This window comes from Centrocercus urophasianus, unplaced genomic scaffold, assembly GCF_019232065.1.
Source record: "Centrocercus urophasianus isolate 14NV4802_14NV808 unplaced genomic scaffold, USGS_Curo_1.0 seq_7, whole genome shotgun sequence".
NCBI classification, from domain to species: Eukaryota; Metazoa; Chordata; class Aves; order Galliformes; family Phasianidae; genus Centrocercus; species Centrocercus urophasianus.
In genome coordinates this window covers 1,510,547-1,533,579 of record NW_024885310.1, presented here as the reverse complement: position 1 = coordinate 1,533,579, position 23,033 = coordinate 1,510,547, and the positions used below count along the sequence as shown (strand labels likewise).

Here is a 23,033-nt window from a genome sequence, read left to right as displayed (position 1 = left end):
GGTGACTGTTCAGCCTGTCCTCTCATTGCCAAAATAATATGCCTCTGAAGAAGTACAGCAAGGAATTAAACAGAAGCAAATTCTCTTTGTGCTCTGTAACACAAAATGACCTCCAGTATACTGAAATAACACCGCTCAGCCTCCCCCCCAAAAACAACAACAACAAAAAAATTGGAAGATAAATTTTAATGAAGTTGACTAAAAGGCACAGTGAAAAAAAAAGCAGAGTACAGAATAGCATATCCAGGCTGGTATTCTGACATAGCCCTTTGAAAATAGCAAAGTAGTCGCAAATCACAAGTCAGCCCAGTTCTACCTCCTCTGGTCTATCAGTTACTAAAACCTCTTCCACTACTTTCAGTCAGGAAGCTTCTTTGAGAGGCAAGCCTTTTCAATGAGCAGCTACCCATATTTAAAACAAGATTTCCTCTCCTCCAGGACACAGCTGCTGACTGAACCAGTCCATCATTCACTGTCAGTGCAAACAAAATGCGATAGAGCTTCCAAACCTGGAAGACACAGGAGTTGAGTAGAGGCAGAAAGGGACACCTGTTAACTGGAAAAATCCTAAGACATCTGGAGCAAACTGTCCTGTTGATATTCCTGTCAATGTTACCAGCTGCTAAGAAAGCGAGGGGAAAAGCAGCAAGGGCACTGACGAAATACCTGAATTCATCTCCAGGAACAAATTATCCTGTCAATCTGCTGGATCCTCAAACCTCCAACAGAAGTTTTCATTTTTCAGAAAAGCAAGATTCATCAACGAGCAGATAAAAAATGAGATTCAAAAATGGAATAATGATTTCTTGTGAGGTTCCTTCTCATCTGGTGTGCCCTGAAGCCTTTCAGGCATCTACATTATCTTTATAAAATTATTAGAGGAAGCACAGAGGTTTCAGGAATAGTCAGATGGACATAAAGCTTCACCTTGCTGTCATGGAGAGTAAGGGGGGAAAAAAAAAAGAGTCTCACTGAGTTTCTAATATTTTCTCATGATGCTGTTATTGAAAAGGTGTCTGAAGAACGTCTCCATTTCACTTCTCCCATTGGTCTGTTTGAAGCTTTCAAGAAAATGACACCTGGAAATAGAAGCTAATTAATGTATGGGCAATCTCCACAATTGATCACTCATGCAAAGGTACACTCACACCAAGGTCTACTCTGCACTACTCGTTTGGTATTACAAGGTCAATCGCAAACAATTTGATCAGGAAGAAAATCTGAAGGACATCTTTGTAGTGCTCTCACCAGAAAGCTTTCCACTAGATTGCTGAGAATTTGTGCACTTCTGACAGTGAAGTACTTAAATTCTGAAGAGGAGATTTAAAACCAAGCTACGCAACTTAGCTTTCACACTCCACATTTTGCTATTCTGTTTATGAAGTAAAAAAATTATCATGCATCACTACATGCAACTTCATAGCTGAGACCACAGGCCAAGGTCCTACTCCTCTGATGATGACAAATGCTGTGCTTGCAAAGGATTGCCTAAAAGCCAAGACCCCACTGAAGACATGCAGAAAACAGTGAGGAAGAAGATTCTTTCAGTCCACATGCATGACAGTACTTCCGGACAGCATAAATAATTCTTCCTTTGAAATTCTGAAAATTGATTAGGGCTGGACAGCCAGGGAAGCCAAAGGAAGAAATTCTTGTCATGTTGTCTAACAAAGGTGCAAATCCCAGTGAGCCCAGATCAAATGGGAAAATTGCAAAGGCTGTTGTTGCAAACCACGTAACAACAACAAATCAACCCACATTCATAATAAAATACTCTTACTAGTACTGCAAAAGGGATGGTCCAAAGAGAAACTGCAGAGAGAAAAACGTGACTGCTTCAGCTCCATACTTGTGACCTCTGAAAGGCTGTGGCAGGTAAGCAAGGACGTGACAGGAGGAAATTCTACAGTCTTTACTAGGACTGGCCAACTCCTTGTTGCCTCCTAGCTCAACCCTGGCTTTTCTGTTGTTAGCTCATCCATCTGCTCAAGAGCACCATGCACTCAAGTGCTTGTATCCCTTTTGTTCCAGATCAGTGTTAGAGCTCACATGACATTGCATGTAGCACAAAGGGAAATTTTTCTCTAAGTTAGATCCGTGCTAGCTTGCTCTTCACTGTGGAAGATAAATTGCTTATTTAGAATACTGAATGGAACTAGACAAACTATACAGCTTAGCAGTCTCTTAAATAGGAAAAAAAAAAAAAAAAAAAAAGCATTTCTTCCAAAGAGATGCTAGAATCCTCTTTGTTTTCCCAACTGCAGCTGCAGAAAATGCTGCTGGCTTTTGGGATTTCTGCACAATAACTGAATTCTCTTTTCTTGTCGCTCTACCGCAGTAAAATACCATTTAGAAGATATTCACTTTTTAGTCTCCTTTGCAACAGACATTCATTTACATCTATTTTACATGAACTAAATTTGGCATTAACTGTAGTAGACCAGATGCTTAAATGATACAAGAACTGACTGCAGCACTCATCTTTATTTACTGCTCTGGCTTAGACTGTATTTATTCCTAAACATTTGTGTGTATGCTGGTGAGATCTGAATTCTTTTTCTCGTACCTTTTATGAAATGAATTCAATTTTTCCTCAATCAAATATGGTCACTAATTTTTATTTCTGTTTTTAGCATTTCCTTCTGTAGTTCAGAATAAATGTAGCCATGGAGCAAGCAACAATTTAATCTATACCATCAGTGTTTGTTTTTCTTTTTCCATCTAAATACAAGTTGGTTGCAGGGGGATATTTTGTTAAGTCATTTTCTTAAGCTCAATGTCAGTTAGGCAGAGCACTTTTCCTCATTTCTTGCCTTGAAAACAATTGCCTTTGACCACTGCATATAGGAGCTGAACTTCATCCAGAAATGAAGCAAAGCTTTTTATACTGACTTTTCTTTCAATGAAAAATAGGACATTTTCTTCCACTTAGATCTTTCCTACATCTACCTAGATACTGAGATACATGTATGTATTGTACATACAAGAATGACGAGCAGCTATGTAAAATAGTTGGAAAAAGCAGCAACAACCATCCTATTAACCACAGCTGAGTTAATGCATGGAACATATTATAAGGAGAAAGTTAAATTTGTTACATGATTCTCATGCTACCAGCAAACCTTCTGTTCCTCCACACTTCTAAGTTTCAGTCTGAAATAACAGACAAGTATTCCTATCTCTGCTTTTCTCAAATAGTTAGGTTATCATTTTGGTTCAACGCATTTAACTGTAAGGTTAGATTTCTTACCTGAGGAGAAGGATCTGGGGGTGTCTATTGATGAAAGACTCAACATGAACCAGCAACATGCGCTTGCAGCCCAGAAAGCCAACAGTGTCCTGGGTTGCATCAAGAGAAACGTGACCAGCTGGTCAAGGGAGGTGATTCTGCGCTTCTACTCTGCTCTCATGAGATCCCATCTAGAGTACTGCGTCGAGTACTGGGGCCCACAACACAAGAAGGGCACTGAGCTGTTGGGAGCAGGTCCAGAGGAGGGCCAAGAAGGTCACCAGAAGGGTCTGGAACACCTCCCTTACGAGGACAAACTGAGAGAAAAGAGGGCTACTGGGGAACCATATAGCAGCCTTCCACTACCTGAATGGGGCCTCCAGGAAAGCTGGAGAGGGACTTTTTCTAAGGTCATGTAGCGACAGGACAAGAGGAAATGGCTTTAAACTGGAAAAGAGTACATTTCGACTAGATATTAGGAAGAAATTCTTCACTGTGAGCTTGGTGAGACATTGGAACAGGTTGCCCAGAGGGGTTATGGAAGCATTGTCCACATAGGCATTCAAGGCCAGACTAGGTGGTGCAGGGAGCAGTCTGGTCTAGAGGGAGGTGTCCCTGCCTATAACAGGGATGATCTTAAAGGTCCCTTCCAACCCAAGCCATTCTATAATTCTATGATTTGTTAAACAGACCTGCAGATTTTTTTCTTTTTTAATCCTTTTGTCAAAATGCAAACCACATATTTACTGGGTCTCTTCAACCTTTTAGAACAGCACAGTTCACTTGAAAAACACTTGTCATTTTGCACCTCCTCCTTAACAAAAGAACTTGATCTACTGAAGTTTTGCTCGGAAGTGTTGCTCCAGCTGCAAATGATGCAAGCTTATGAAATAACCAAATCCTTCCAGCCCATCTCTGCCCCCTCAAATCTCAAGGCTAATTGCTTCTCAGATTCATCAGTGAAATAACTGTATGTGGAATCATTCACTAGAAAAATTCTCTTATACTCCTTAAGTGGTCAGAAACCTTCTAATTTACAAGCTGATTTTACTCTTAAGTATTTAATATCACTTGTTCTTGTTTCAGTAGCGTCCTTCAAAATTTTGTCTTCCTTGATATTCACCTTTCTCTGAATTTGTACATGGTAACAATACCCTGCAAGCTCTGTTTAGCAAGGTTAGAAAAAGTCACTCTCTCTTAATCCATATTATCAGAGCGCTTCTCCATTCTCACAAACATGTTTCCAGTTTAAAACCATCTTCTGGGAACAGACACAACAGAAATATACAGGATATGGCCAATGAGGTCTTGCAAGATTTCTTGTACTATGATATCAAAGCTTCTTTGTATCTAGGAAAAACACTTGACCTTTCTTTCAGTTGCACCGCAGCAGCAGCTCACGTACATCTCCCAGTTGACTATGAGACCAACACCAGCACACTTTATACGTTACTTTAGACTGAGAAGCCCCAGTCATGCAAAAAAAAATTCCCTGTAATCAGTGCCTAAGAGTTCTTAGGTTATTACAGCATTTCAAGTGGATAATTGCTCTAATCCACAAGTCATATAATTCTTCCTGGAGGAGAACTTGGGGTGAAAGTCTTCACAGAAACCCCAAAAGTCATCATTAATATGCTAATTGTTAAGACTAATGAGGCACTTCTTGTATTTTGAATGGTGATCTACAATGCTATTAAACAGCTTGCACACCATGCTTTCAATGCCACCCTGTAATTGAGCAACTCCCTGCAACAGACCGAGATCCATCCTCGCTAAACCTACAGAAATGACCTCCTGAATTTCACAGGATTGAATAAGGCCCCTAGAGACTGTGATACAGTTAACCATGCTGAAAGAAACACCCTCTGCTTTAGTACTTAGAAGCATCAACATTTCCAACAAGTACTTTGCATTCAGAAACTACTTAAGCCTATAAAGGTAAGCAGTTTCACGCATCTCAAAAGACTATGCTCAAAGATCTTTCTATGTACAATAAAGAACTTTACCCAAACACACAGTAGCAGTATTTCAGAAACCAAGGTGTTGTAAAACCTTGTTGGAAACAGACCGCTAAATGTAAGCAGCAGATACACAGCATGAGTGTTTTTTCAATGGCAAATGTAAAGAGATTTATATAGGGCAGCCATAAACATTGCAAAAAGCAATGCACTTTGATGTTGCAAGTCCTCAAAGTCCAGGAGAGTATGAGCTTTCAAAACAAAGCTCTCCGCACTCATTTATTTGATGTAGAAGATGCAGTAATGAGGGAGCCAACTGAGTACAAAGTTTCCTTTCTATAGCATCATTTGTCAACAGAGATTGCTTTTTAAGATTACTGTCATGCTGCCAATAGACAACAGAAGTCTGCCATTCTTTTCTATTCCATATGCAATTTACCACCACAAAAAAAAAAAAAAAAAAAAACCTGCTAGTCTTTCAAAAATCAATCTTTCCAATCCGTGAGTATCAGCATGCAGCAATATCTAAGCAAATTCCTAGGCAAAAAATTGCTCATAGGCAAATCTAACAAACATTCAATTCATTGGATTTTATAATCCTCAGTGAACACAGCTAGCAACATGTAAAACCATCATAATGGATGCCCACGCAAGACAGGCATTGCAAAGCAAAACTGGTATTGCAAATACCATGGAGAAAAGGGATAGTTCAACCTTAAAGAACTTGCTTTCCAACAGACTGAGAAGGACTTGTAATCAAGAAAAAAGGCAATACAAAACAGCTACTCTTTGCTGCTCTGTAAATATAGCTACTAGATCTTTATGCTCATTGGACTAATTAATTAATTGACAATGTCCTCATATACGCTATGGCTTTATTATCAAAAGGTCAGACTGGGATAAAGAGAAAGAGAGGAGATCCATAAACATGTTCAAGACTCAGATGCTACAAATGGGAGTCAATTCTCTAGAGAGATATTATTACAAGAAAGTGGTGAATTATGCACGTCACAAAGGACAAAGTTTTAACCTTGCTGTAACTCACTTCAGTCCCTGTGGGATACAATGATCCAGAAACATCTGTTGCATTACAGCAAGTGGTGCTGCCACTGCCATTTGTAAGCTTTTCTACCAGTTTTAGAGCTCAACAGACAATTTTGTTATCTAATGCAAGCAATTATTAATTATCTCCTGTTTAGGTGTGCGAGAATTGGATGGCATGAAAACATTCTGCACTGAAAAAAAGGATAAGGAATTTGAACCTAAAGATCTCCGAAGATGTTTAAATGATTGCAGATCTCTGGTTTAAAAAGATTTTCTAGCTCCATTTTCTGTAGTTCCCAGGACCAAAATATAAAGCAGGCAGAAATAGAAACCACTGTACACTATAATCATGTCACAGCCATAAATTCACGCATGGTTTTTTTTCTCTCTTCCACTTCAACGTTATGGACTGCAGGCCGTCCTGTGATACTCAACCATGTGATTTAAACAACGACACTACAGGAAGCATCAGTTCTTACAGTTGCAGCTATGTCATCATTCCTAAAACCCAGAATTCACAATCTTGGCTCTACTTGTTTTTCAATACAGTTTTCATTTTTTCAGTGCCTGTTTTTCCAGACAATAAGCTTGCTTCCACATGCCTGCCCTGCTCTCCAGACATCCACAAGCAGATTTGCCCGTGCCTATGCCAAACCCTGAGAGAGAATGAACAGAACAAAACTACTAATTCACTGTCATCCAGGAGAATCTTATTTTTGTTCTCCTGCATTCACTTTCTTTCACCACGTTCCCATAACATGTAGAGCGTTGCAGTTCAAAAGGCATTTCACCCAGCACATTTTATCAGCATATTTATTGTCTCTATGGATCTCTAAGGAGTATGTAAGTTGCTCCTAGGTACTTGCAAATAAGAATAGAATTTCATGACCCCAGGGAGAGGGATATCACCAAAATAATAGTGCAGACATTTCAGTAGTAGAGCAGTGATCCCTAGAACTCATCAGAGCATCACTGCTTAACAGTTTGGCCCAGTATGGCTCTCGCCACATTCAACCCCACGGCTGGGCAGTCATTTCTCACAACTGCTTATAGCTTGCATTTGCTTGACTCCCCCATGCTTCACAGCCACCTGTTCCATCCCACAAGGAACATGAATACAGCTAAAATATTTACACTCCACTTCATGCCTTGTGTCTGGGCTTTTCTGGTGAATTAAAGTCGCATTAGAACCTACGTTCGGCACAAAGCCCTGACCTGTGCTAAACGTACAACTTCCACTGCCTGAAGTTAAGGTCAGCTGAATTTGGTTTATGTGAGAAGCTACTATATTTGTGCTTTTCTATCCAGGCTCCAAGGAGGAAGAAATAGAGTCTCTCAAAATGTAAAATAAAAGCATCAGATGAGAGAGAAGTCCTGCTACGGAACAAACCCCAGGGAGATATATCCCAGCGGTCCACGTGCTGCAGGTGAGTGAGTAGAGCTGTCAAGACAAAGAGAATTGCTGAAATGGTCAGCATTTATCACCTCCGTCAGCTACGTCTCAGTCATGTATCACTCCCCTTCAGGACAGATTAAAATGTAAAAAGTAACTCAGAAAGTGATAGCTAAAGTTTATGCTGTAGTAGGTATCATTTTTGTTCCTTTACTCTTTTATTGGGACTAATTACAGTAAACTTAGTAGTAGCTTCATCAGCATAAGTACGCTACATCACTTTATCCTTTTTGTTTTTAATTTGCATGCTTTATCTCAGATAGCATATTACTCAGTAACACTCCTAAACCTGAAACCATGCTGCAAAAACCTAGAGGAGGTATTGTCTTACCCACTGCTGAGATATGGATCTCTGGAGCTCATCACACTGAACAGCAACTAGAATTTCCCCTGGAAACTCAGAGATTGCATTTGCATGATTCTAAGTGCTCTCACTATTGGATCTTTGCTATTTACATTTCATACCAAAATAGGACAATCAGCAGCAGACTGTCACACAGTGACAGCACAGAATAGGATTAACCACTACTTATGAGGAGGGAATTTGGGCTGTTCAGTCCGGAGAAGAAGACACAGAAGGGAGACCTCATCATCCTACAACTACCTGGAAAGAAACTGCAACAAGGAAGTATTCAGTCTCTTTTCTAAGGCTACAAGCACTAGGATGCAAGACAAAGGACTCAAGTTGCACCAGTCTCAACTTGCACCAGTGAGTTTCAGGTTGGATACTGTAAAGAGTTTCCTTGTGGAGAAAGTGGTCAAGCATTGGAATGGGCCACCCAGGGAAGTGGTGGAATCCCCATCCCTGATGAGGCATCAAGGGACATTTTGTAGTGATGAGATTCACTAGGTCAAATTGATGTTTGAGTTTGGTGGTACTGAAAGTCTTTCCCACTGTAGATGATTCTGTGATTCTTCAGCGGATCGGAGCTTATCAGCTGGTGCTTTGCCAAGGAACCTGCCTCTGTACACTGTAATAATTAATTGCATTTCTGACAGCTCTTACAGATACTTAAGTCCTCCTTCTTTCCATCTTCCTCAGTTTCTAACACTTTCAATACATGCATGGCATAACAAATAGCATACTTTCTTTTCACTTTTTGTTTGCTCACACTGTAAGATTTGGAAGTTTTTTTTCTTTAAATTCATGTTTTAATTAAAAGAAAAAGTGTAAAAAAACTCCAATTTCAGACATAATTAAATCTAATCTGTTCCAGATCAGAAACTCTAAGTAAGTTTCATCATCTCCTATCATTAATCATCACCCAGTCAGCAAATACCTCTGGCAATTTCCACTCCCTTCTTTCACTTCTGCCCCAACGCATAGCTGCCCCCAAAACCAAATTGGAACTTACACATTTTCTCCCTGTACAAGCTGTACACCCTTGTATTCCTACTTAAAGTTCACAGTTAGAGATGCTTTTAATGTTGGAAAATAAATCATCAGCGTAAGAAAAAAATATCTTTCTTGAAATACGTAAAATTGACATTCTGTGAAACACTGTTTTGTGGAAAAGAAATTAGAAATGCAAGTTTCAACTAGAAAATTTATAAGTTATCTTACTTAGGAAGAGGAACCAAAAGACAAAGAACAAACATAAAGAAAGACAAAGATACAGTATAAAGATAAAGACATACAGATTGTAAAACAAAGTAATGCTTTTAGTGGCACCCAAGTAACAAAACCTAATAAAAATAACTTATTTTGCCAGTTTGCTGCCAGTCACTACAGACCAAACCTCCTGGAGTTTATAGTTCTTCCCTTGCTTGGTAATGGTACTCTGTTCTGATTGTCTGTGTCACCCGACATACAGATTGAGTTGAAGATTTCTGACTTTAGGACTGTCAGTCTAGAATTCATTCACACTAAATGAACTAGGAAAAAAAAAAATCTGTTTAAAAATAATTGTATGTTTGGCCTGTGATGGTTTGCTGAATTTGGGAAATATTTCTCTTGCTAAATGGCAACCTAAAAAACTCTGAAGGGACATTTCTTCCTATCAATTCAATATTTTACTATTCATTCAGTTTCACAGCATGTATTCTCAGAATCAGTAACTCCAATATACAGAGGCATACTTCTGCCCGATCAGGTAAAAAGGAAGACTAAGCCCCAGAACCACATGACAGCAGAAGAAATGCTGCCCTGGTAGTAAAGCAACTTTTTATGTTGCCAGCTGGGAGATTCAGGAAAAAAAGTGACCTTAATATACTCCTTTATTGAAGCTAGTGGAAAACAAATGCAGTTAAGGTGCTGCATCCCAGGGAAGAGCTAACCTAAAGCCTCTGCACTATATCTCAGTGTGCTGAATGAATCAATATAAAGGAGACCTCCAGCACAAGCCACAGGTCCTGCCCTTTCAGCAGAGCCTCATGGGCAACAACAGCAGCAATTTGGACGTTAGGAAGATATGAAAGAAAAAAAATCAAAAGCTATCCGAAAACCCCAAGGACTAAACAGAGGATGTCCACTGGCGACATCATTAAAATCAGAAAGGAAAAGATGAGACAAGAAGGGATACAAGCAATTACATATGTTGCTTCTTGGATTCTTGTCTTGTTTCTTGCCAGTGCATGTGCTGCAGCGGTGGCTGCAGGCAGTGGCAGACGTTAGTAATAGACATGTTTCCCTGCCCTTATTAACTTGTGTTCTAAGACACTGACAATAACATTCACAAAATACACTTCAATTTTCTCTGCGTACAGAGGCAGTGACAACAGGGTAAAGTTAAGACTCCTGAAGAGGAGAGGAGGCGGTTTTGACCTGACTGATCTGACTGACTCGATGAGCACATGTGCTGAACAGAACATGGATGAGGCTTCCGCATGTTTTGCACAGCTACTGAACTCACTTGACTTCCCCTCTGCCACCCTCTGTGCATTTGTCAAGTCAATATTGATCACATCAGATGAAAGCACACAGGGCTCTCCTCGAACAAGTCAGCAGCATGCTACAGGAACGCACAGCCTTCCTGATCTGTAAGTGAAGGAACCACACGAGAAAGGCTGACTTCAAGGCAAAGGCAACTCACAGCCAGCATTCAGCAAGCCCTCATCTGACCGCCACAACTGCAGGGAACTGCACACAAAGCTGAGGGCAGCTTCAGAAAATCTCTCCTGACGGAGGAATTCCATCTTATCAGTACATCATACAGCATTGCAAATGCTCCAGACAAAACAAATATTACTAAATCGTCATTATTTTACCTCATCCCAAAGTCTAAGTAACTGTTGTCAAAATCACACACAACTACTCTACATCTTAAAAACTGATCTCATGCAATGATAAAATAAGGTGATTAAATCACCTCAAAAGTAGCTAGAGTCAACTTTTGATTTGTGAATTATATAATACTCATTCCTTTTAAAGTAATTGGCCAACTCAAGAAAATATTACTGTTTTGCACCAAAACGTATTTGAATTTCCTGTAATTCACTTAGGAACAACAACCCTCGCTTCTAACAAACACTTTTGAAGAAACCTATTTCCAATCAAGTAATATTTTGGCAGCCCAGCCACAATTCAACATCACAAGAATACTGCAGTTACATTGCAGAAATGCTTCTTTCAGCATCATTTGAATGCACAGCTGATACTTACACGTATGATCTCTCATTGCTGAGGATCAGATCTGAACCCCTCAAGTATCCACTTCTTTATTTTCCAAGCCAAAAAAAAAAGATGTTAAGCTTTGTGTTGGCTCGAACTTCAGAAATCTACACTGTTTTAGAAGGCCATGTTGTTTTATACCCAACAGTAACTTTCATACATACTTTAAATAATGCAATAAAAAGAAATTTCATGTTATTGACATTGATCATAACACAGTGTTCATACTAGTTGACATTGCTATTGAAAGGCAAGTAAGCTGCCAGCAAAAAAAATATTGTAATACCATCTATCACCAATATAATTATCATACCTAAGAAAGTCTCACCCAAGTTACTAAAGACTTCTCAAATTATTATAGTTTAATGAGAAATACCTAATGATGGTGAAGGGCCTGGAGCATCTCCCCTATGAAGAACCGCTGAGTGAACTGGGTCTGTTTAGTCTTGAGAAGACTGAGAGGGGATCTGATCCAGGTCTATAAGTATCTGAGGTGTGGGGGGCAGAGCGGTGAGGCCAGACTGTTTTCAGCAATGTGTGGAGACAGGACAAGGGGAAACAGCCAGAAACTGCAGCACAGGAAGTTCTGCACAAATGTGCACAAGAACTTCTTTACAGTGAGGTGACGGAGCACTGGAACAGGCTGCCCAGGGAGGTGGTGGAGTCTCCTTCTCTGGAGATGTTCAAGACCTGCCTGGATGCCTACCTGTGCGACCTGGTGCAGGGAACCTGCTTTGGCAGGGGGGTTGGACTCGATGATCTCTGGAGGTCCCTTCCAACTCCTATGATTCTGTGATTCTCTGCACCTAGGGCCTTTGTCTGCTCTGGCCATCACGGCACAACTGGAGCTGGCAATGATATGGGGCCATGCTCCACTGCCCACAGTGGAGATGCTCTTGGTCTAACTGCAAGCAGATTTGCAACATAATTGCATCAAAGCTTCCACTTACTGCCAGAAAAGTTGCTTGTTTTTCTGCTTTTTCTACATTGGCAGCCATCTATCACTGCACATGCTGAAAAGGCTGCAGTAAAGCATCTGAATGTGTGCTCAACAGTCCTCATGAACAAATGTCACTGTCCACATAAATGTGAGAAACTATCTGCATAGATACAAACTTCTGCACCTTCTATCTACTGCACATTTTTTAAATTGGTGTGTTACCAGCTGTAGGGTTAAAATAATTTCCCTTAAATTAGAAGTATTCTAATCCTCATAGTGCAGTCTGGGGATGACAGGAGTGCACACATGGCTCAGATACATGAAAATAAATATTGCTTTGGCAATAAGTCACCAATATGAGATACACAAACACAACCTATGACAGCAGGGCAATCAGTTCAATGGAGAATTTCAGCGTTGCAGGGTGTTCGAAATAAACAAGAGTCAGCAAAGTGCATTAACTCTTTAAATCATTGAATTGTGGGGGTTGGAAGGGGCCTCAAGAGATAACTGAGTCCAACCCCTCTGCTAGAGCAGGTACCCTACAGCAGGTTGCACAGGTAGGCATCCAGATGGGTCTTGACTGTCTCCTTAGAAGGAGACTCCACAACCTCTCTGCACAGCCTGTTCCAGTGCTCCATCACTCTGACAGGAAAGAAGTTCTTCCTTGCATTAGTCTTGTGTTCCAGTTTCTGCTGTTGCTCACGAATGAGACACACCATAAATGGTATGAACAAATTCCTGATGAAGATGTTTCTTCTCAGAATACCTACACATAGGAAGTAACAGCTGAAGCTCAGGTAACAGTTCAAAATATCATCTACCAAGCATAATGTTCATGGCAAGAACAGACTGCCTGTACTCTTACACATAACCTCATTAACACATGTCAAGGATGCCTGCCTAGAACAGATGGGAGCCAGACTGAACCCGTCCAGTGTGACCCAGGAGACATGGCTTACAGGGTTTATCAGGGTTGCAGTGTCAAAAAGAACATAAAGGTTTAAATAAAATTAGCTAACTATTTTCAGAAGCAAATACAATATTTGCCAGGTTTGCTAACTTTGAGCTCAGCTGCCTTCTACAGCAGTTTATTTATATTGGAGGCCAGCATATTTTTTCAGTGACTGCTAGAATACAGCAACATAAAAAATTTTGAGCCTATACAAAAACACAGTTCAGGGCTCATAAACACATCATAAAAATACCTGACATTATACTTCCAGGTGTATATCATGCTTCTGTTTAATGTGCAATCTTCAGTTTTAAGCACTCAGCACAAAGAGACGCTGCTTGCAAATTTCTAACATCTACTTTTATCAGTATCAGTTAGTTAAATTAGTTGTCATGCAGTAGATTTCATGCACTGGGTGTAACTTACTGTATTCCTATGTGCAGTCCTCCCAGTAGACATTCAGACAAACAGAACAGGAATAATACGTAAAAAACAAACTGGAAAAGATCCTTGAAAGCATTCAAAACCAACATGGTCAAAATTCCAGTAGAACACTATCATGGTTTTGCCTGGCAGAGAATTCATTTTCCTCACAGAGGCTTGTATGATGCCGTGCTTTGGATTTTTGATGAAAATAGTGGTGATAACACACCAACGTTTCAGTCATCTCAGAGCAGTGCTTGCACAGAGCCAAGGACTTTTCTGCTTCCTGTGCTTCCCTGCCAGCAAGAAGCTAGGGGGTACAGAAGGAGCTGGCAGGGACAGCTGGCCCAGGCTGGCCAAGTGGTGTCCCATACCATGTGGTGTCACGTTTAAAAAAATTGGTTTAAAAAGCACTTTTCCTCAGTCATTTTCACCAGTCTACCTGTTAGAGACACCAGGTACCTGTACTTTGCACAGAAGCCTTGAGACAAGGAGTAAACCTTTGGCATGGAACTAGATGTCACCAGCTACAAGAAGAAATCAAGCTGCCTCAGTCTGTGACCTATTCCCAGCTCTGCTGTCCTCATGCCCAAGAGCCAGAGTCCCACAGAAAGCACTGACTTCCAACAAGAGCCTCTTGTCCAAGCCCAGCCCAGGCTATGCAAGGATGCACAGCTCCCTGTACAAGCATGCAGTCATTAGATATCTACTGCCTGTCTCTTACCTATGCTGTGTGCACGCAATCTTTTGCCCCTTTTTCTTTTACCTGATAAGCATTTAATGCGGTGAATGCATATATTCAGCAGATCAGACCTTACCACCTGAACCATTTCTAAATTTCACTGCTTTTATAGGAGTAAAAGAATAAATAAATAATGGAGCACTCAAAAACCACTTGACCAATACCATTAGCAACCACTTACAGATTCCCACTCATTTTTATTTTGGCTCCAACAACTTCTCTGGGATGTCACTGAAAAGTAATCTCTAAGTCTTGTTATCTCATGACTTTACGCTGCCCGCTTGCTTCCTACAGAAATGCATTGATTCTTTCTACAACATAATTCTGAAGAATCTTGAAGCACCACTAGGACTAAGTCGACCTACCAGCTCACTGCCTTGCTGAGGGTTCAAGGACAAGCAGTAGGCAGGTTCAGCTGTTCAGCTATCCTGTCTCTGGATACAGAAAATTCAACCTCCTCTTGGTACGCACAGCAAAAGATGAATGCTTATTGTCTGTGTTTATCCGAGCCTCTGTGATACAAACACAGCAAAGCATATTCCGCATGAAACCAAAAACCTAAGTGCCTACTGATGTAAGTAGTCTCAGTGGAGTCAATCACTTACTTTTAGTTAGGCACATACCTTGCCCAGTCAGGTCTAAAATTACCACATTAAGAATTTTCTCACTTGCCTCTCTCCCAAGGCTAAGGGAAAAGAGCTCTGCGCATGCAGGACTGATTTGATTACTTCAGTCTTTTCTAGGAAATAACGTATGTCATGGCAATGTCAGAGGACTATTGTTTCCTTTGTTCTGTTCGGAGGGAGGAAATAATAGGTGTCAAGAAAGCAGTACAACCATGTGTTGTAGTAATAAAAGTGGCCTATTAATGAGCATCCATAAACCATTATAATTAATGCAAGGGAGTGGATATTGCCTATTTAAACTCTGCAAGCACCCTTGCAGCTCCACACCCAACTGCCATTTTATTCTATCCCAGGGCTTTCTGCTCACAGCAGCTCGTTTGCGAAGCCATTGGAGACTGAAATTACGTGCTGAAGGGAATGGGTGAATACATATTAATACTACATGTAATGGCTGAGAACAGCCATCTCGTCTGCTCATCGGTGGCTGGAAAGGCATCCTGTAACCTATGTGAGGCACATACGCTTTATACCCTTGAGGCTAAAACATAATTAACAGGCTATGGAGAAGGATGGATAAGATGGATGTGCACAAAGGTATGGACTGGTATTGCTTTTTTTTAAACAACAAAGGTAGATTTGCAAAGTTTACATCATCTTAAAATTTCAAGCCCTACTTGATTTGCCTGTGTATCATGTAGCCATCAAACAAACAGGCCATTCTGAAGTTTAGCTTCAAAAAACCAGCCTGACAATTCCCATTTTTAGGTGCACATCTGAAAATAGAGAGAAAACCGCAAGTACCATCAAGGTGACATGCTAGAATGCTCGAGTATTTATTAGCACAATAATAACATAAGTCACACAGCTCTGCCCCTTCAGGAATAACTTTAAAAAAAAAAAAAAACCCTCCTCGTTTCTGTGATATATGAATTGCTCATTTCCACTCTTGGATGACTGGATTTTAAATCATATTGAAAAGTGAGACCCCTTCAATTCCCACTTCTTCTTGGTTTACCTTAACTTCTAATTCTCTCTGCACCCGATGCGTTCTAAGCCATTTTAATTCACATTCTTCTTGTATTTCATGTACCGAATTCACCCAATAACTCATTTTGATGATGCAATCTTCAAAGCACCTTTCGTGTTTTTTTCGATAGGTTCCAAAAAGATTCTTTTTCACTGCACCATTTCTTTCAGGTAACATCCACAGTATACTGTTAAAGTTTGCCATTAGTCTTGTACTTAGCATACGCTCACTTAGCAGAGCAGCATTTATTATTTTTATTGTTGCACACTTCAGATAAGAACTCTACACACACACAGGGGTGCCTCAACCTGTCAGCATGTTGCAGAGGCTGAAACACCAGCACCACTGTGAAAAAGCTGCAAACTGGAGAATCTTTTGGGGTTGAAATATGCAAATTACACCATCAAAAAGCCTACACAGTTTTGCCATTCCCAGTATTCAAGAAATAAAATGCAGTCTCCAAAACTAGTAGGTAGTTGAGGAGGGTTGCAATTCTCCCTTGCCCCTGGCTCTTATTCTAATGCAGAGATTTGAGGGATGCAGCTTTTGCTCCTCTGAAACTCTACAAGCATTCTTGTAAGCTCCACACAACTGTGAAAATCCAACCAAATTTGGCCAAATCATCTCAGTTTGCAAACATTTATCACACCCGTCGAATGTTCTTCCAGCACATGAGAAAATTCACCACATTTCACAGCCATGCAGCAGCCAGAGTAAGGCAGAAGGCAATAGAGGACAAAGACACAGAAGGAAAGTACAGCTGGGAAACACTGAGAGAATGGAGCTGCAGAGGGAAGTGAGCTGCCACATCCGCCAACATGAATAGAAACCCATATCCCACATCCAAAGTTCATTTTGAACTTTAAAAAATTGAAAGAGAAACTGTCAACCTGGTAACGTCAAAAACAGTCTTAATATTATTTAACACAAATACTGAATTTGCAAGTCACTCCTGTTAAAAAGAGTACTCCTATTTAAAAGATACTCCTATTTAAAAGGCAGAGGACAAAATGAGGATGTGAAAAGGACCTAACAAGAGTATCTTGCAAAACAACATTCCTATACAACCCAGTTTAATGCCCAAGAATTCACAGGAAACAATGCTATTAACTTCTGTAATTAGCTTCAATTATTTTGCATGTGATGTACAGGATGTTGATCTTAGAGTGAATCAACATTAACTAAAGCAACTGGAGACAGGAAGCAAATGAGTCCAAAAGAGTATCTCCTTTTTATGATGTAAACCTAGAAACACTCACAAATACTCAAGCGTGGGTCTCTGCTGAGGCCTTTAGATATACATGCAAGCAAATAAACCTTATTTCACTTGTATATAACTAAGGCATTTATACAGATAACTATAGCTGCTCTGGACTGGACCACTTACTCAGCAAACATAAATCAGTGTTACACTCTTTTTACACAGGCTGTAAATCTAGAGCAGCGAGACAATCCATGACAGCAGAGAGATCAGGATCTGAACTCTGACAGGACACATTAATCATGGTTTTTAAATGGTCTATTTCCATAACTGATGTGCATTCTAAATCATCTTGAACAGTCTCTCACATAGAACAGGATCTCATCAGCAGGAAATATTTTGCCCTTGGAAAGGCTGCAACGTTGGTCTGTAAAATGGTAAATATCTATAGCTTAGCTCTTCATACAAATATAATTACATCTGAATTTCAACATTTCACACAACAAAATCTAGATGATGATGTTATAAGGAGAAGAGAAAATTAGTCTTAATCATAATTTCATCAATATTATTTTAAATCCTTACATTGGAAAGGCAAAGCAACAACATTAGAACTGAAGTAACAAACAGAATGTGGCTAAAGCACCGTGTATATAACTTCAAAACTAATTCACCAACAGAGCAACCATAAGAAATATAACACATTGACAACTGCATCATCATGAACAAAGCCATAAAGATTCTTACACTGAAAATTCAATTTTGTTCACTTTTATGAAAGTGAATTTAGGAATATAAGAAATATTGTAGCTTGAATCATATTGTTTTGACTCTGAGTCCAGCTGTGCTACTTTTAGAATGAATAATCTACAAGAATTCTGATCTTGTTATGCATCTTTTTGTGTATTCTTTTAAAACCATTAAATCAGTTCTGTCTGGAATGTTTCAACCACAAGTATGACAATTCAGGGTCTTATACTTCCTATGGTACCGTGCACATGCCAAGTAACACCAAAATATGGATGTGAATGCATCTATTTGCTTTTGCAGTGATTTATTCACTAGGTGCTAGGTAGAAACAACTATGCAAAGCTCAATACGGTGAAGAACAGGATCAAAATCTCCAAACAAGTCCAAATTATTACATTCTTTCACACAACTTGCATATTTTACAACAAAACAGCAATTAAAGAAATTATAATCTATATCAACGACTCAAAGCCTTACAACCACAGAAATCAGAGGCTGAGGGGAATGATTTTTTCATTCCATTCCACTACTGTGCTCGACTTCACATAATTCCTAACACATTCCAGCACTCCACAAAGGCTTTCAAGTCCACATCCAACAGACAAACACACACACACACACACACAGAACATCCAAATCTAGTGTGGTAGTTAGATGTCTCAGAGTGATCAGATATGCTTTTACAAAATGATATAAGCATACTGAACAGTCTCACATTGCTGGCATTTAATCTCAGTATTGCTGATGTCAATGTAAGAGGGACGCAAAAAAAAAAAAAAAGTAGAGAATGCAGCACAGGAATAACCAATAAGACTAGCGTTTTTTTCTTCAGCTCTCATTATTCTTCAGTATTTTTTGTAACAAGGGATGAGAATTTGTTTTTAGTTGTCTATTTACTACACTGTCAATACAACATCTACACACTGGAAGATATACAGTTTCTTTCACCTGCACTTATTTCAGGTTATTAAGTATACTTCAGGCTAAGAATTACTTTACTAAAAAAAATTCCTGCATGGAAAAAAAAAAGGAGAAAACTGCAATGAAGGACAACTCTCAGACTGCCATTTGTTAAAAAAGGACATGCCCATACAATTGCAATTTGTGATCAAGACAGTGAAAAATAGCCCTAATTACTGATTCACGTCTGACAAAATTAATTTTCAAGCCTCTGATTTACTCTAGTCATCAGCAAATGCTTTGAATGTATTATGAATAAAGACTCCATGTCATTATTCCCATTGCCTTAGAAAAGAAAACAGCATTCATTCAAAATCTGGACATTTTTCCATACCAGAATCCCAGTAAGATGTTCATAAGGTGACCAGTAAATCCTTAAGCAACAACCACACTATAAAACAGTTTTCAAGGTAAATATATATGAAGAACGACAGTACAATTAAGACACTAAGCTGGACTTCAAGATTTAACCAGTAAAACAGAAACTATCTCACTTTAAAATTACAGCTGCCTTCTTTAAGACTCCACCACACACTGAGTTGCAATCCCCTGAGAGTTTTCTGAGAAACGCTGCAGGAAAAAAAAAAAAAATATCCTATTTCATACTCTCAGAAATAAGCGATTTTACAACATGGAAACTAATTAGAACAAACACTGTTTTGATTTTTATGTCACAATACCTGATGTGACAGGTATTAGTCATTTTGCACACACTTGCATTAATGTTTACGACTGTAACTAAATCCACCTCATTTAATCATTGTAATAAATCTACGTCTCAGTAGAAACCATCAAATGAGGTATTAATAGTGCACCACATAAACCTGTTAGGCAGACTATACAAGTAAAACACAGAAATAAAATGAAAAATATTCATGCTTGGTTAAGTGTTACACTTTTGGTTGCTCTGCACAAATGGGATATACAAAAAAAGGAGTAGCCAACACATCTTGCCTACACTGCAGACGAAAGTCTCCTGTTTTACCACCTGAGTATTCTAAAAAGGGCCACTGCTACATCTCTGTGGCAGAAGTTACCTTTCAAAACAAACTTTAGGACAAGGATCATACACTACTTCTAGGACTCTTTGCACGAAACAAGAAAACATCCAATTGTAACACAGCATTGATGCTGACTCATATTTTGCTCAAGTTGCAAAAACTGATCTACAACTCCAGCAGAATCTACAGCGTTTATTTGTGGTTTGATGTCTGTAAAATATCATCAATTATTTTGGGAAATCTGATGATGTTTCAGTATACCTTTGACCCTTTCTATGACTTTAGACAGCAGTACATCTCATCTACTCATCTAGTAACCTATAGGACCACAGTTTCAGCTTCCACTTAAACAAATACTCCATGCAACTGGTTTTACCACTATTCTCTGCCTTCAATGTCATAGATCCTTCTAAAAAAGACTTTCTTATTTTACTGTGCATTTTTTGCAAAAGTAATAAGATATAAATCCTTTTTTATTCTGGGTCCAGCGCTCTGTCAAATTTGCTGTACCATGATGGTACAGCATCATAGTCTCTTGTCATTTCATCTCAACTTAAGCTCACTCTTTTTATGACCTATCCCCAAAATTTCAGTATCTTTCTGAGGAACTAAAGCCTATTTCTTACAGGAAAATAGAGAAAATATCTACATCCATAGGAAATAAATAAGTTCTGTTTGTCCTTATTCTTATATACAGTCTCACTGCCTGTGTTTTGGTACCTGTGTATTTATGAAGATTTTCTTACATTCACCTCTATTTTTTTTTTTTTGTTTTGTTTTTATGTCATTTAAACTATAATTGTATCTATTTTAATGAAAAAGAGCATTTGGTCTTGAACCGTGCCCTTTTCCACTGCTTTTCTTCATGATAATTTCCACACCTACCTTGACATAATCCAGTCCTTAATTATGTAGTCTAGTCTACCACATTCACAGAAAAGCAAAAAAATTCTTACACATGAAATGTGTAAGAAAGATGGCATTCCTGGTTACGCAATTATTTTTTGAAAAATTTCTGCTTCACTCCTCACGTCTTTTTGTTTTTATTTCTACACAACAACCATATTAATATTCAGATTACTTCTGTCCTTTTTATTTCTCCATACTTTCCACAAAAAGTGCAGATATCACCAACTTGCCCGCCAAAATAACTTCACTGTATTTATCAGTATTTCACTATGCAATTTCATTTAAATGCTCACACAATTTCTAAAACAGACCTACTGGTATTTGTTTTCTTACAAAGATGTAATCACAGCATTTGTCACTAAAGTAAAAAAGCAACGTTACTCTGAATTTATGACATTGCGAAGATAAGGTTGAAATATATTGTACAATCAGACAAAAGTCAGTATTGCTCTCTGATCATAAAATTATTTTTCTACTTATGGACAATATTAATTACAGAACTGGAGAGACGTTACTTCAGTAGGAGTTGAGACAAATGTTTTGTGCATGCAAACATCTATAACATGTAAATATAAAACACTTATAGGTGACTCAAGGAGAAGGTTTGTCAGCTTCAGATGGTATTATATCAAACTTATTACCTTGGCTTACATATACTTCTTTTCCAAGTTACGCTGCCTGAAAATGAAGCTCCAGAATTGCTCAAAGACAACCTAAGTTATGGATAGTTGTCCTGACAAGTACACAACTTTTTTCCTGTGCCAAGTGTAGAACTGTAAGCCGACCAGTGTGTCTGGAAACTGATAATAATTCTGCTTTTTCTGCCCTTTTTTTTTTTTTTTTTTTTTTTTTTAGCCAAATTACATGTTACCATTAATGTGTAAAATGTGAATGCCTCTCCATTTAGCTACCCAAATTGTAAAAACCTCAAGTGACCACAGAACCACAGGCTGAGAAACTCAGACCACTTCTTGATGTGGCACGCTGCACTATTTGCTAACACACTGCAACATTCTAGTATCATCTGACTTGCAGTAATGGCTATTCCATGTAGCAAATGATAATTCTCAGCCCTAGTGAATACAGTAATTATTAGAGTGCAAGATGCTTTCCTACCATCTCCACTTTTCCCCTCAGTTCACGCTTCGTAGTCAGAATGTAAGAATCACTTTGTTTTCTCTATTTCCATGTACATTTATCTCAAACAAGTAACCCTAAGTACCTTCACCTGTGCAATTCAAGGCATTTTAAATACATATGTCTAACCACAACTCAGCTTTCAACAAATTTTGAGGATGAAAACATCTCTGCATTTCTCAAGTGTAATCTCATTACTAGAATATTTAGTTACTTGAACGTTACTGGACTAATAAATATGCAATGAGAGTTAGAGTTTTTGGCCAGTACTTTTAACCCAGTACTAGGTGCCCAAAGATCATCAGTGTGAAAAGATGGTTTGTGAGCTACTCCAAGCATTCCTGCTTCAAAGAAATACCATTAAAGATTTACATTGTATTAACATCAGAAAAGCAACAACAACAACAACAAAAACAGTGAAACACAGCCAGGCTATTCACAGAGACTTCCATGAAACTCTTTGTCTATGCCGTAATTTACATTCACTGTAATACAGTACAGCATCTCCCCAGTATCACCTCCTGAACTTCAATAAAAACAGGAGGTTTAACTTGGCCACCGTTTTCATATTGTTTCTGTAATGCTTCTTAAAACACTGCAAAACATCTTTCGGTACTGAATATAGCATTATCCTTTGTGCAGATGAAGAATCTCAAAAAAAGTCAAGTCAAAAAGCAATCAGATGGTATATGCTAATTCTGTGGCCAACAGGCCAATCTTAGTGAAGAACTTTAGCTTGTAGCAAGAATGATATCAGTCCTACTTCTTTAAAGAATTCCTTGGAAGTTCACAACAGACTACTTTGTCAATTTCAATAGCTATCATTTCAAAAAAAAAAAGTTAGTTTTCAATTATTGCAATTTAGTTTAGAAAGTCAGAAAACCCCAGGCAAGGCAAAAACAGCTTTTTATGCAACAAGACAATTCATAAATACATAAGAGGTAGAACTGAGTAGTACCTCCATGACAGAGCCCTCACCAAGCCAGCTGGTTAACAGTCACACCCCTGCCTTTAAATACACCATTGCTTGTCCTCCACAGAAATAAAAAACCTTTCTAAAAAGCTGAC

The 23,033-nt window shown here is 38.9% G+C and overlaps 1 protein-coding gene across 1 annotated transcript in view; it reads right to left on the bottom strand.

The window, feature by feature from the left end:
• NELL1 (neural EGFL like 1) overlaps positions 1 to 23,033 on the bottom strand; it is a 266,056-nt gene that overhangs the window by 82,967 nt on the left and 160,056 nt on the right. The gene's annotated exons all lie outside the window — the stretch shown is intronic.